The sequence below is a fragment of the Monodon monoceros genome, unplaced genomic scaffold, assembly GCF_005190385.1.
Source record: "Monodon monoceros isolate NGI ecotype Baffin Bay Population unplaced genomic scaffold, NGI_Narwhal_1 Super_Scaffold_13, whole genome shotgun sequence".
Taxonomy (NCBI): domain Eukaryota; kingdom Metazoa; phylum Chordata; class Mammalia; order Artiodactyla; family Monodontidae; genus Monodon; species Monodon monoceros.
This window is the reverse complement of record NW_021703769.1, coordinates 45476690-45492756: the sequence shown is the minus strand read 5'-3', so window position 1 is coordinate 45492756 and position 16067 is coordinate 45476690. Positions and strand designations below refer to the sequence as shown.

Here is a 16067-nt window from a genome sequence, read left to right as displayed (position 1 = left end):
CTCCTTCACTCATCAAAGAAGGCCCTTGTATTTGAAGACAACATCTGCTCCATCTGTTGTTCAGGATAGGAGCCTTGATGCAATGCCCCTTCTCAAACACCACAGCCAGGTGACGGTCACACCTGATGGTGACGGGATGGACCAAGTGAGCCAGGAGGTTATTGTCTGTGGGATCTGATAGGAGACAGAGGAGGCGTTAGGGCACGGAAGGCTTCACAGGACGCTCTTTCTATGGGAGAAAGAAAATTAGGCTAGAATTTCCTCTGAACACAAAGGACAGAAAAGCCTGGGGAACTTGGGCTGAAACACACGTGTACAATATTGTTGTTGAAAAGCTCGTAACACCAATGGATGGCCATTCTTTTCTACTGCGATCTGTCCTACTGTATTATGTAAGATGAGTCTTTACCATTTCAGAATACAGCTACAAAGGGGTTATTATTAGGTGATAGGCAGAAACCTACAGGAATAAGGTACATGACAATGATGTAATTGAGAACTGTCAGGCATAAAAGGAGATGGACAAATCGCCTTCTCTGGGTGTCTAAATCTGAACAGAATCATCTTAGAGCTCATCAGATATTTTACACCACAAAGGAACATACTCTTTTTTCACTCATCTCTTGAAAAGAAGACCTTTATTGATCCTTTAAACACTATTATTATCCTTGATATCTTCTTGAAGGTTTTCACATGAAAGTTTTAAATCATTTTAGTGAAACACTTATTACATAATTAAGATTTCAGATTTGCATACCCAAAACTTTTTGCTCTGTTAACCACAGAGAAAATCATGAACTTTCCCCTTTGTATTTTCAAAATGTGATCATCGATATTAAAGAGAACCCAAAATATAATTAACCACATATTATACCATCTGGCCTTCTTTGTTGCAGCAACTGTGATTTTATCTTCTAAGTTTATACTGAGAATCCAGAATTATTGCCACCATTGCAGTATTTCACCATCTCTATCATTGTAACAGAAAAGGCTAAACCAGAGGTTGGCAAATTAAGGCCCATGGCCAAATCTAGCCCTGAGCCTGATTTTGTAAATAAAGTTTTATTGGAGCATAGCCACGCGCATTTACTTACTGTCTATGGCTACTTTCATACCGAAGTGGCAGAATTTAGTCATGAACGTAGAAATTATATGGCCCACAAAACCTAAAATATTTATTATTGGGCCCTTTATAGAAAAAGTTTACCGAGCCTCAGGGCTAGACAATAAAATCGTGTGGTTTTATAGATCAGGCAGATTTAAAGAAAATATTGTATAGATTGCCCACATTCCTGCCCTTGATGAGATGGAAACTTGGTCCTTAGGAAAACCTGTGCTTTTCTCAGTTGTGTGTTGAGTGCCACGAACTCCAGGACTCAGCACACATACTCCTGAAAATTGCAAAACTGAGTCCTACGGATTTTCACAGGTGTTACCTTCTCAGGCACCACTTTAAAAGCCCTGATCATTTAAATGAGAACGTTAGCTAGGTAGGAAGCTGCTTCCAAATGGTGTTATTCATGCTGTTTGTCATGTCAACTGCAGCGGCTCACAGAAATCTAAATGGAAGAAGCAGCGTCTCCTGGTTTGAACGTTGTTTTCTTCACTGCAACAGTGGCTGCATTTACCAAGCGAAATCGCAACTGTTCAGCTGAATCGTAAGAGATTGCCATTTTTATAGGTAAAATGAAAAGTTTAATATCAACAAGTTTGCATGGTTCTACCTAACCTTTCGAGAACTTTTGGTAACTATTAGCTTAACAGTTGAATTAAAGAGAAGACAACTTTAATTCAGCATTGATCAGTTTTAAAATAATATGAATTCAAAAGCAACAAGCACCTTTCTGACATCTCCCGACATCATTCAATTGTGCAAATATTTGAGCATTGGGGGCATGTAGATCAATGTCCAGCAGGGAGAAGTCAGCTCTGATTTGAAGTTTCCAACCTAGAATGTAAGTTGGTGCAGCCACTGTGGAAACAGTATGGAGGTTCCTCAGAAAACTAAAAATAGAATTAACATAAGATCCAGCAATCCCACTCCTGGGCATATATCTGGACAAAACTATAATTCAAAAAGATACACGCACCCCTATGTCCATAGCAGCACTATTCACAATAGCCAAGACATGAAAACAACCTAAATGTCCATCAACAGATGAATGGAAAAAAAGATGTACAGTAATGGAATATTACTCAGCCATAAAAAAGTACAAACTAATGCCATTTGCAGCAACATGGATGGACCTGGAGATTATCATACTCAGTGAAGTAAGTCAGAAAAAGAAAGACAAATACTGTACAATATCACTTATATGTGGAATCTAAAGTCTGACCCAAATGAACCTATCTACAAAACAGAAACAGACTCACAGACATAGAGAATAGACTTGTGTTTGCCGAAGGGTGGGGGCAGGCAGGGATGGAGTGCGAGTTTGGGATGAGCAGATGCAAAACTAGTACATATAAGATGGATAAACAACAAGGTCCTACTGTATAGAGCACAGGAAACTGTGTTCAATATCCCGTGATAAACCATAATGGAAAAGAATATATTTTAAAAGTATGCATACATATGTATAACTGAATCACTTTGCTGTACAGCAGTAATTAACACAATATTGTAAATCAACTATACTTCAATTTAAAAAAATTTAAAAAAGAAGTTCCCAATCTCTTCTTGAAATTTTTTCTAGGGCAGGTTTCTGACCCAGTCTCACAAGTGAGTCAATTATGGTAACAATAGTGGAGAACTTGTACTTTCCTAGCATGTATTTTTCAGAGCCTTTTTACTCAAAGTGTGGGCCACCAACCTGTAGCATCTGTATCCCTGGGGGTTGGTTAGAAATGCAGAATTGCAGACTGCACTGCAGACCTACCAGATGAGAAGGATCTGCATTTTCACAGGATCCCCGGGGGCCTGTGTGCCTGCTGGTGTTTCATGTGCGCTGGTGGAGTTTGGGGGTCTCCATCACACACAGAGTGTTCCCAGCTCTTGCCACCAACAGGAAGTTTGGCCTGAGAAGAGTTGACGGCTTGAAGTCTTAACCAGAGGCCACTAACCCTGACTAATGATGGATTGATTTGTAACAATCCTATCAGTGAAAAGTCATTGAGCCCTTATCACTGACATGAATTACTCGCTGATTTCTCACAATTACTCTGTGAGGCTGTATTGATGGGGAAACGGAAGGCCCTAAGAGGTGACATGACCAGGAAGTGGGGAAATTTAGTCGCTAGCAAGGACACTGGTTTATAGAGATAAACCCTCGGGGGTAGAGAGGTGGGGGCAGATGTGCCCCTGTGGGAGAATTCAACTGGAGAGTAAAATGCAAGAGTTTTGACTCCATCTCCTTGTCAAGGGGCTACCTAGGCATGGAGCGTGATGTGACAGCATAAGGACATATATGGTTCTAATCCCAAATCGTGGGAACAACGGATTTGTGTTTTGGCAATCTGACTCCAAAATAGTAGCCTGAAAATTCCACCCGGTGAGAGGGAGAGAGAGAAGCCGAGTATGTCATCCTTTCAAGTCACCTCCTATCTTGTCCATTGGAGAAATTGCTGATTTCTATACTGCCCAACCTGCGAGCTCAAATCACTGACACTCCTGAGACACAGGTTAAGGTAGCCCTCCCTCCACGACAGTAACTAAGGCTATCACGCTGGCATGATCGCAGTACCAAATTCGCAGATTCTGGGCCATTTTCACTTTGCTTTAACGTGCTCCAGGTGCAAACCCTAAGATAGTGAAACGCGTGAGTCCCTTGTGAAGGATGGAGTCTGAAGCCGCACCACAGCGAAGACATCACCCAGCGCCAGCACGCCCCAGCCGCCTCCACTCCGGCTCTAAAAGCACTTGGTTGTGGAAACCACTTACTAGTTGACACCTGCAGGCAAGTTAACAGGCCAGCCCAGAACCATGGCAACCGGCAAGAGCGAGAGAAGGAAAAATCCCTGAGCCCAGGGCGCCAGGCATCCCTGCTCAGCCTCAAGCCAGGGTGATGCCCAGGCTGGGGAAAGAGGGGCCAGTCCAACCCCGAATCTGAGACTCACAGTTGAGTCACCGTGAAGTGGCGGATTCTGATCTCGCTAGCAGGCCCCTGCTTTGACCCTTGTTTCTCGGAGGTGGCCGTGGGGAAGGCCCAGCATCCTGGTGTGAGCTGCAGTGGGACTTGTCTGGGAGGGTGATTTGGGTGTTGTTCCTGGCTGTTTTAGCCCCAAAGTCTGATCGTGCAGCCCCCCCGGCACAGTCTGTGAGATAGTCAAGAGCCCTGAGTAAATTATTTCCTTCAGCTGGCCAGGGTGCATCTGGCCCTCTGCATCCAAGTACCGCCCACGCTGCTGTGGAGATTGTGTTATTCAGGTCAAGTGCTGGTGAGAACTTGCTCATGATCATTGTTATTAGAAGTTCTTTGATCTCCATCAGCCCCATCCGCTGGATGGGAGAGAATACTGATTTAAAATTGTATAGAATGTTAATGCCCGCTGATGTAGGTTTTAAAAATATTTCTGCAAACTTTTTTTTTTTTTTTTGCGGTACGTGGGCCTCTCACTGTTGTGGCCTCTCCCGTTGCGGAGCACAGGCTCCGGACACGCAGGCTCAGCGGCCATGGCTCACGGGCCCAGCCGCTCCGCGGCATGTGGGATCTTCCCGGACCGGGGCACGAACCCGTGTCCCCTGCATCGGCAGGCGGACTCTCAACCACTGCGCCACCAGGGAAGCCCTCTGCAAACTCTTTGATGCACCTTCCACTGAGAGGTGAGTCTGGGTCCCTCCCTTGAAGCTGAGTAGACCTTTGTGACTGCTTCCTTGAATCAAATGCAGTGGGAATGACACTGTGTGACTCTGAGACCAGGATACGAAAGGGCAACAGCTTCTCCCTGGGGAGCCCTTGGTGCTCACAGACTCCAAGGCATGGGGAAGCCCAAGCTGCACACAGAGGCCACACGCAGGTGCTGGGCTGACGGCGCGAGATGAGATCCCAGTCAACAGCCAGGATCGACCCCAGACACACAGGGAGGAGGTGAGTCCCTGACTCTGGTCCCTCCATCGCCTGGGAACACCTGCGTGAGAAAGCCCAGGGCAGAACAGCCCAGCTGGGCACCATCACCCCAGAACCATGAGAGAGGAATAAAGTGAGTGTTGTTTGAAGCCACTAAGTTTTAAGGTGATGCGTTGTGTAGCAGCAGAGAACTGGAATACACCTTTCATTTTTAGAGCATCGTCTGGTTTCCAGGTGCTTGAATGTGTTGTTTCTATTCGGTCTTCACATCAACTCTGTATGGAAAGTATTCAGATTCACTAACCTGGACGTGAGGAAGATGCTTGTGAATGTTGAATGCCTTGCCCTACATCACAAGGCTCGTCATCTGAGACGCAGGGGGACCAGAACCTCGGTCTCTGGCTCCCTGGTCCCGCAGTCTCCCTGTGCAGTGATGTGGTCAGGGTCCAGAGGAGTGGGGCTACCATCATCTCACCCATCGCACCATGTAAAGCACCATCAGAATGTGTCCTATGTACGCGCCTTCTGTACATTAGCATCTTGCAAACGCCCACTAGGTTGATGTCCCAGTCACTACAATGGTGGAACAAGTCACCCCAAAACTTAGTGGTTTAGAACAACAATAGTCATTTATTATATTTCATTGTTTCAGTGGGTCAGGAATTCAGAAGCAGCCCGGCTGGGTGGTTCTGGCTTGGGGTCCCTCAGGAAGTTACCATTAGATGTCGCCCGGGGCTGTAGTCAAGTGAGGGCTCGATGGACTGGAGGGTTCGCTTCCAGAATGGCCACCTTCCACGGTTGTCGGTCTCCCCAGCACTGCCCGAGTGTCCTCCCCTCACCGTGCCTTTCTCCAGAGTAAGCCATCCAAGGGGCCAAGGTGGAAGCTGCAATATTTTATGATCTGAACTTGGGAGACTCACACCATCACTTGTACTGTGTTCTCTTGGTCCCACTGGTCCACTCTGAATCAGTGTGGGAGGGACCACACAGGGTGTGATCACTAGCGGTGATGGTCCCTGGGGCCATCTTTGAGGCTGGCCACCATGGTCAGTATTATTACCCTAATTCACAGGTGAGGAAACAAGAGTCAGAATGGTTGGGATTCAAGGGCTCGAGGTCACACAGGGAGCATGCAGCAGGAATTTGAAGGCAGTGCTATCTGACTCCCAGGCTTGTGTTCCTCTCCATCTACAATAAAAGGTGAATTCATGGTGTGTTTTGATGCATATATGTTAGTATTTTCAGAAACATCTTCAAAGTCAGGAAATTCCTTGGAGCGCCATCATGGAAGGAAACATGGGGCGTGTGGGGGGCAGTAAGCCGAAGGGAGGCCTCACTTTCTTTAGTCAATAAAGGCCTCATTTTATCGCGGCTGAAATCCTGCCTTTTACCTGGGTGCCCCCGTTAAAACAACGTTTCCTTTTCTTAAGCAGGTGGGTAACTTAATGAGTTCCCTCCTGCAAACATGGGAAGACCCTGGTCTCCGCTTCGCTTTTTTATAGACCCCCAAAGCTGACGCTACAGAATTCTAAAATGACCAAATAGTCTATTAGGGCTAAAATTACGTCTACTGTCTTTGATAATCTTAATATTTTGCATACCTTACATTTTTTACTTGAAAAAATTGTGAACACTAAGAGCTAAATATGAAAAAGTATGTTTTGCTACAAACTTAATTACATAAAAGCTCATAAAAACTGAGAAGAAAAACATAAAAAATTGCAACAGATTAATAGAAGTAAATGCACAATTCACAAATATGGACCTATAGTTAGTAAAGAAACGTGAGAAAATATTTAGCTCCACTAAAAATCAACAGGAAGCTAAAGATAAAATAATTTTATAAAATTCACAAAGAAATTACATCTACCTTCTGCCTCAGTAATTTCACATTTGGGAATTTAACTCACAGAAATAAAAGCAGTGGCTCTATGTTAACTGTAAGGTGAGATGGTGTTGATCACAGGTGCACTTGTTATAACAAACATTGGAGACCACCCACATGTCCACAGATGGTTGAGTAAAGAAAGGTGTGTCTACACTAAGGAATAATATGCAACTATTTGTTCTTAATTAATTATTATTATTATTATTTTGGCTGCATTGGGTCTTCACTGCTGCGCGGGCTTTCTCTAGTTGCAGCGAGCGGGGGCTACTCTTCGTTGCGGTGCGCGGGCTTCTCATTGTGGTGGCTTCTCTTGTTGCGGAGCACGGGCGCTAGGCGCGTGGGCTTCAGTAGCTGTGGCATGCGGGCTTCAGTAGTTGTGGCACACGGGCCCAGTAGTTGTGGCTTGTGGGCTCTAGAGTGCAGGCTCAGTAGTTGTGGCGCACAGGCTGAGTTGCTCCGTGGCATGTGGGATCTTCCCGGACCAGGGCTCGAACGTGTGTCCCCTGCAGTGGCAGGCAGATTCTTAACCACTGCTCCACCAGGAAAGTCCCGCAACTATTAAAAGGATAAATTAAGGGAGGGGTGCCCATGACATATTGCAAAGCTTAAAGAGAAAGCTACAGAATGATGTGTGTTGTCAAATGCTATTTCGGTAAGAAAGGAAAGCCTGTGTCTTTGCGTTAATCTGCAGAGAATCTGTTTACTGATCGGGGGTTTGACGGGCGGCAGGCAGATGTCTAGTTTTAGAAGGAAAAAAGTATAGAACCCACGGTGTAAAGTACAAATCTATACTTCGGCTATTTCATTAAAATCTCAGCGCTGATCAGTAATCAATCTTCCTTGATTAAGAGAAGCCACCGTTTTGCATTTTCTTCCCGGCACTGCCCTCTCTTTCAGGGGAAACAGCGGCAGACCTTCCTTTTCCCGGTACCTAAAATGAAGATGCCACAACTTCCCTGCAGGAAGGGGATGGACGTAGCTGTTTCCAGTGGCCCATAATCAGCCATCAACATGGAGGACAAGACGAGGTGACAGTTTTTAAAGGGAGGGGAGGTGATGCCATTCACGTGCCACCCTCGCTGGTTCCAAGTGTTGGGGGCGCGTGGCGGGGGGAGGGCTTTGCTGCGGGTGCTCTGCCTGCTGGGAGGGAGGGAGGCCTGCTGGGAGCCCCTCTGCCTGCACTTAGCCCAGCGGCCTTTTCTGAGGGAATATTGATCACAAGTGCTCACCTCTGCCATCGGAGCAGCAGAGGGCAGTCCCCGAGTATTCATGGAAAAAAGCTTTTCTTTGCCAGGCTCTATTCCGAAGCCAGAAAGATCCTTTCAGGAGCTCTAATAGCAAGCCCCTGCCCACTTCACACCCGCCCAAGAGCCACACTCCAATTTTCAGGCCCCCAGGATCCCGCTTCAAGGCGGAAGCTGGTGAGCGTGACCTCTTTATAGAAAAGATTCTCCGTCAAACCCAACACGTGTCTTGCTAGAGGGTGAGGTGGGACATGTAAGTGGAAGATTGAAAATTACACCGGGACGCACAGGGAACTGTATTCTTGTCCCAGACAGAATTTATTCATTTTTTTCTTTATTTCCTCAAATAATGTTAAAAATAGAACTTTGATCACATAGACAATGTCATCTGATATTTGTGGTGGGAATATTTTGGTTTGAATGTTTTAAAAAAGAATCTAGTCAGTGTTTTTATATCTGACACGGTCCAGAAGGGAGGCTGCTGAGAATTCCTAATTTTTCTTTTCTTTTTTTTTTTTTGGCCGCAACGTGCAGCTTGTGGGATCTTAGTTCCCCGACCAGGGATCGAACTCGCGCCCTCGGCAGTGAAAGCACAGGGTCCTAACCACTGGACCGCCAGGGAGAATTCCTAATTTCTCCCTTGTCCTGTAAGAGGCAGAATCTTCCAGACAAATATTTCTTACCATGACAGCTGGTTATAAATTCTCACCCCTTTCATCTCATCCAATTTAACATAGGCTAGTGGAGACTTAGGTAGCAGAAGTATTTTTCAATTAAAATGTTCACGACAAAAAGGAAGTAATCTCCAATTCCAGAAAATTCTTTAATATTACTCAAAGTATCATTTCAGATGCTTTTGTTGCTGCTGTTGGATTGTAGTGGAGGGCGAGTTGGAGAGCATTTGATTTGGGGAAGAGAGTATTCCTATGATTATAGATGCCCCTGACTCCCTGGGGTGTCAGCTGGCCATGCTTTGTTATCTGGGGCAGGAGGTGTGGCTGGAGCTGAGTACAAAGAACCTCTGATGTAGGTCGTGGGAGCAGGCTTCTTTCCACTGCACTCGAGGGCCACCCTAAGGGTATGTGAGGCCATTGATGTGTTTTTCCCTCCTTTCCCTTGAACTCCTGAACATAGAACTTTTTTCAGGAGACACTGAACAGAAAATTTTGGCCAAACTTCCTCAAGTGCTCAATGACTCTGAGGATATGTGTGTGCAGAGAGCAGAGGGTCCTTCCAGAGGGTGGCAAGCCTGCCCAGGCATCACCGCCACCAAGCTTGGGAAGCCTGCTCTCGTGCCAGTTCTTTGCCAGAAGCCCACTGTTCAGATCTGAGGATGTGAGCAAATTCATCTTTCCAGAGAGGTACCATCCAGCAGTTCCTGGGGCCCCAGAGAAAGGCCAGGCCCAGCGTCCTCTGCCCACAGGGAGGGTCTCCCAGGAAACAAGTTCCCTGGTCTTCGTTGGGCCTGGTCTGCGTGAGGACTGCCAGGTGGCTTCAGACTTGGTCTCAGGGAAACGTGCCTGGTGGCTGAAAGGAACACGAGGCTACATTTTCACGAAGCCGAAAGGAACGCGTTCACTGGTTAAGAACAGTGCCTGCTGCCGAGGTAAGTGTCATCAAGAAATGGGGCCCCTGCCTGGAGCCCCACTTTCCAGCTGCGGGGCTCCAGGGAGCCTGGGTTTCAACAGCTGTAGAAGGAGGTGGTAGGAGTGGAGGGATGGCCCTTCCGACTAGACAGTTGGGCCTCGGTGAGCCGGGTGCATCAGAGTACGTCCACTGGGCTCCACATTCATGACTTCCACTTTTTGATTTGAAAAATGAAAGGCAATTAAAACCATTGCCATCTATAGAAAGAAGGTGAACGATAATAGTTCCCCTTGACATAAACTGTTTAACAAATCAAGTGGCCCCGATTTAGTTTACACACAGACACAGGACCATAGCACTACCTCAGAGGTGTACAGAAGTGGACAAACATCTGCATCTAGAGAGGAGAGCGGGTGCTGCCCTGAGGCAGCCCTCCCGGTCTCCCCAGTGCCTCACACTCCCGGCCCCTCCAGGATGCACATGCGGGAGGGACTGCGGGTGAGGGCTGCTCGATGGGGCTGGTCCAAGCGCCTCAACCCCAATCCTTCTGCAGCTCAGAATGCTTGGGAGGCTTGAAAGAAGCAGACGATGGGTTTCTACCGAGACCTCATGATGGGAATCTAGGTGGGGGGTTGGGTAGGACTCAGTATCTTACGAAGCCTCTGTAACGAATAAAATCATCCAGCTTCCTTTTATGAGGGACCAAGTATTAAAGGCACAACATACCTTCAAGCGAGCTCTCGCTAACAGTCAAAAGCTAAAAAAAGCCAAATGGATTCAGGCTCTACTCGGCTCCCAGGAAGGCAGCTGGATCCCTGTGGAGGTCACTAAATGTCTTGTAAGTAATAGGTACTCAACAAATATTTGCAGATGGACGAATGGATGCTTTTTACAAAGCTTGACTGTCTAATGTCCTGGAAGTTCCCTGCTGTCCAGAGCATGGGAGTAGCTCAGGATGCTGGCAGGGGCCACCTGGCCAGGTGGTCCGAATGTGGCTGGAGTCCTGAGTTGGGGCCACAACCGGGCTTCAGCACACCAACAGGAGGCGTTATTACATCCTTCCTACCACTTCTTCACAAGACAAACCCTCAAAGCTGGCCTCTTGCTCAGCAGGGTCAGGGACTCCAGACCTCTGGAAGGGTGGCTGGTGCAGAGGCTGCCCTGGAGAGACGGGAGCCCAGGCCGGGGCTCACTGTGGGCTTTGATACACACCTGGCTATTTAATCACAAAAACAGGAGGGACTTGGATATAGGAGATCAATGATGCTTGGTCTTGGCATTCCAGGGTATGAACTGAGAGGTCAATTTTTACATGAATACATTGGCAAACCTCCCTGTATCCATACTGGCTACCATTCTGGATACATATTAAGGCTTTGGTTCAAAAAAATGCTTTTGAACAACTTCGTCTGATAAGAATGTAAACCATCTTTTGTTAGATGCCAGGATAAACTTTATTTTCCTACAAGCTATAATGAAAATAAGAGAAACGTGGCACATGAGTACTGTGTTTCTACTTTATTAAGTCGTCACAGTAAATCAGAATTAAAGACAGAGGGCAAACTGGAGAGTCAGGTAGTGGCCATCGGTGGGCCGTGTGCTTCTCCGGGCGAGGGTCACCCCTCGCCACGGGGCACCATGCCTGCCAAGTGGGTTACAGGCAAAGTCTACACCGACGGAGGTATAAGCCCAGATGTGGAGCATCAGGAAAATTAAATAATAAGAGACAGCAAGATAGAAATCAAATGACACCCTATAACTTAATTTACCATGTTTATCAAATTTCATCCTCATTTACATGTACTAAATATTGTAGACCTGAAAACACAAGAAAACATTCACTTAATGTGTATGTCATACATAGGTACTGAGTGCAACTAAAACATGGCTGTTTCCTGTTGAACTTCCCTTCGGATGTGGACATTCCCCTTCAGTAGCTATGAAGGTAGCACAGTTACATCTACGACATCACAGTAAACATGAAAGCGTCCTTCAAACCTCCAGATGATACAGATATGACAGTGAACGAAGCACGGGTGGTCACACCTGAGGAAGGTCAGGAAGACGTGATTTGCATTGTCTACCGATCCACAGGATCTTGTTGGTAAGGCTAAGGTCCCATAAGCCAGCCTCTCTCATAGAGTCAAGGCTGAAACCCCCTCCTTCCCAGTGGCCGTCGGGAACTGCAGCCTTAACCGCAGGAAGACGCTGTGACAGTCGCTTACCCGAGCTACAAGTCCTCACTGCTGTCTACTTAAGGTTTTACCACTTCAAATGTCATCATTTTGTGGAATTACTATTTTTTTAAGTACAAAAACCTACTCAGTGAGACTATAGAACAACATCTTTGCTTCAGATGGAAATCAGCGTGCAGAGAAGTGAGGGGACTGGCCTGGCCCTGCCTGGAAACCAGCAAGTCTTATCTATTTTGGGCCACTTAGGGCCACTTCTGTTTACAGATGGCCGACCTACTAATGTGACGAGTCAGCACTGTGACTCAGGTGGGGTCCCCACCGGATGAGTGATCCTCGGCAATTTTGCTGAAAGGCATTTATTACAGAAGCTCGATATTTGCTTTTCTAAGTGAAAAAAAAAAAAAAACTTGATCATTTCAATTTTCCACCCCAAATAACATGAACGATTCAAGTGCACGTGAGTGCAAGCAAAACTGGTCGCTAGAGTTCCTGTCTCCCGGTTCCAAATCTCCAAACCAAAGCTGTTACTGCTAAGAGCCATAAAACTTCTGGCTGTCCTCTAGGGTCATGGGGCTGCCAAAAATCATTAGGGATTATAGGAAGGTCTACCTATTTGCTACCTACAACTGGATTTCCCACTCCAGGTCAGGACTCGTTCCTGGAGATGAAGTGGAATCACGGTGCAAGAGTCCGGGGGGGGGTTCAATATGATTCTGAATCCTGACACTGACTAAATCCAAGAATTCTGCAACAGGGGTATTCTAGAGCCTGAAGGTGACACATTCTCCCAGAAGCTAGAGCTTCCGTGGCACTCAGGAGCCCAGGAGCATGCGACGCCCTTCCCGCAGGAATGAGGCACCACGCCCTTCCCGCAGGAATGAGGCACCACGTGGAGCAGCGGCGAGAGTGCTGAGTCCAGAGGCACGTGGGCCAAAGCACACCAAGCAGACAGTCCACATCACTTAAGGTCGGGGAGGGGGTGCCCAGGAAGATAAGAATCGTGACAGCTGCTAACACAGCAGAAAAGGCTGTCACTTCCAGTCACCCTTTATGTTGCCACTAAGCCCCCAATAAAGCAACAAATTGGCCCCGTTTACAGGCCAGCCCAGAGCACGGCCTCTGTTTGGAATGAACCTGGTTCTCTCGGGTCCCAGCGGTGCTCGAGCTCCCCCTTTCTGTGGGCCTGGCCTCAAGTCCTACCTGCAATCCTCTGTAAAACAGAAGAACAAGCTCCCTCGAGAATTAGAAGTCCCCTCCTTCCAGGAAAGCCTTTCTCCACTGTCCCCACACCAAGGCTGGCTCCTGGGTCTGCCCACCTCTCCTGCCAACGTCGGGTAACAGCCCAGCCACCTGGACCTGGGTGGTCAGGGGAAACGGCAGCTCTGTGGGAGAGTGGGCTCAGCGGGAAGGTGGCCAAGGTAGGCTGGGGGTGTGCACAGGTGAGGGCAAGAGTGGAGAGGTGGGGAAGCACCTGCACGGAGACCTTTCCAAGCCCTTAGCTGGCGGATCCCCTGTTGAGCCCTGGGCTTACTCCGCAGATGGCCCGAGGGCCTAGATGACAAGCAGAGGGCCTGCACCCAACACCCCGACCCCAGCAAGAGCGCCCGGCAAGCACAGACGGAAGTTGGGGCTTTCTTTCTTTTTTTTTTTTTTTTTTTATAAAAAGATGCAACAGGCCTTCCTTGGGGAGGCAAATGGGTACAAAGTAGGGATCACACACCCTCTGCTCGGGATCTGTCACCCTAAAGCTCTGTGTGTCAGGAAACGTGTGTGAGGCCCCTGCCGGCAGGGTGTGAGGCCCCTGCCGGCAGGGCACCACAGGGCAAAGCCTTCGGAGGTGCCTGGAAGGGAGCTTTGCAGGGACAGGACCCTGTGTTTCTAGAATCACCTGAGCGCTCTGTGATAGAAGCTTCACCATCATCACCTGGAGGGCCTCCAGCAGGGCCAGGGGCAGGAGGCCTCTCCTCAGTTAGCAGGCATCAGGAACCAGGTGGAATACACACAGCAACGGAGGTAAAACTTCTCCCGGGCTCGAGACTCTAGGGAAAGCCAATTTCCATGATGATGAAATTCTGGACTAACCATAAATCCTAACAGAAGAAGAATGAGCAAAATCAAGGCAGGGAACATTCCTCCAACAACCGGCCCCTCGGTGAGACATGATGGGTTTATAAACGACCGGCGGACAGAGTCAGCTGCCCCCTGCCCTCCCGGAAAGCCTGGAACCTTCTCCGTTTTCCTCTGCTAGGGCAGCCCCACCGGCGCCGCGTGACAGTGGGCGTGTCTCCGGTTGTTGGTGACTTTTTCTTTTCTTGTTTCGAAGCCCAGGGTTCCTCAGATGCCACCGCCTAGTTTGAAAGTCCGATCCACAGCATTTCGGTGGGATTCCTCTTCAACTTCAGAAGACGGTGAATGGGGAGACCGGCTGAGGGCACCAGCAGGGCAGTGATGTTCCCGGAGTCTGGGTTTGGGGATTCGGGTGGGGAAGTGGGGGACTCTCAGCCGTCTCACACTCCCCGAGAGGTGCCGTGCAGGAGGCTCAGCCTGGCGGCCAGGGCCCTGGAAGGAAGCAGAGGGAGGCCCACGTGGGCACAGGTTGGAGGGGGGACGTGCCACGGCCCCTGGAAGAGGGCTGGACCCCCGCCCGGAGCTGTGCGTGCAGGGGTGTTTGCTGAATGAACCCACAGACCAAGGTCTTTCTTCCCAGCCTTTGTTCTGGCCTTTCCTGCAGCATAAAGGGAGCTATGAATCTTTTTGAAGTTCACTGGGCCTTACCGTCCAATCTGCAATAAAGAGTGAAGAGAAAAGGCACTGAAGACAGTGCGGGGAATGGGGGAAGCCAAAGGAGCAGCACGGCCCAGAGCCAACAAAAGAGCAAGAAAATTTCAGGGGTAGCTTGTGGATCGGTCGGTGTTATTATTTACACGGATCTACATGCTGGTACTTTACACCAGGAGTTACAACTCGATTATTCCCCAAGGGGTCTGAGACAGGAGGTCAGGACTAATGGAATGCGTCCAGAAGCGCCTACAGCTGTCTAGCTCCAGAGGGAAAAAGGAATGAAGCTGAAGCCTGCGTGCCCGCCGCGCCCCCAGTCCCCAGGGCTGCTCGGAGGAACCCAGGCGCCCGCTGCTGCAACACCGGGCCGCGGTTGCTGAGGCAGGTCCCCTGGGCAGTGCTTCGAGGGAGGACCGTTTCGTCACCCTCCTAATAACCTATTTTTAAACCCTGCTGGGCTGCGCCCCAGCTTCCTCAAAAGCAGGCTTTCTAACCTTCTCCCGACATCCTTCACTTCTGGGGCTTTGGCTACTGCCATTTCCATCATTACTGGCCTTTGAAATTAATGTACGCAGTGACCTTATTCACAGCATCTTCTGTCATTTTCGGATCTGACCTCATTGTTTCCAGGGAGTGCCTCTGGAATCAATACCTGCAAACATGCCTGGACCCAAGGAGACCACCTTCCCCGGTGCTGTTCCGAAATTCAGCTTTAAGGTCCCCCAGACCGGGCTTCTGTCTCCTCCCTCTGGTCCCAGGAAGGTCACGGCAGAGAGAAGAGTTGTGGGTCTCTCTCCTGCTGTTTTCGTCTTTGAAAACAGGCTGCTTTCGCTAAAAGCAGCAGAGCTGTACTGCCATCAGAGGTGGAGGCAGTGTTGGTTACGTCGCCCCATCACCCTGGAGCCAGAGGTGGGCATCGCATCAGCATGTGGCCCAGGGGAGCGGGCCGCAGGGCGAACAGCCCTGACTGAATCCCAGGTACGATTCTAGTTTGAATACCTTCACTTCGAATTGTGTAAGACTTCACGTTATTAACTAGGCACCACCCCACCCACTTTGGAATCAGATCGATTGGGAGAGGAACCCCCCTTCCCCCCAAAAAGCAAGTAAATGAAAGAGATAAAGTGATGTTCAAAGACCTGATATTAAGTGAGAGTACTTCTGGGCCAGAAGGGAAACATTTAACCTTCCACCCCTACCAGGGAGGCAGGAGGGGGCGGGCCCCTCTCGGTCCTGCACTGCGGCGTGGCGGGTGGGCAGGGTGATGCCAACTTTGACGAGCTGTGAAGCTCTTGCAGCAAAGCGGCCTTCGTGCATCTGAGGACAGTGGACCCACCACCGGGTGCCCCGGGAAGGTCACGCCCGGGCA

At 48.7% G+C, this 16067-nt stretch overlaps 1 protein-coding gene across 2 annotated transcripts in view; it reads right to left on the bottom strand.

The window, feature by feature from the left end:
• Positions 1-11230: 11230 nt before the first annotated feature.
• RALGAPA2 (Ral GTPase activating protein catalytic alpha subunit 2) overlaps positions 11231-16067 on the bottom strand; it is a 283235-nt gene continuing 278398 nt past the window's right edge. The window contains exons 40-41 of one of the 2 annotated variants that reach the window (XM_029222065.1): positions 14696-14703; positions 11231-14479 (exon numbers count right to left, since the gene is read on the bottom strand). The gene's annotated coding sequence lies outside the window, so the exon portion shown is untranslated. The remainder of the gene's footprint in view (positions 14480-14695; positions 14704-16067) is intronic. The other variant, XM_029222064.1, reaches the window with a different exon arrangement.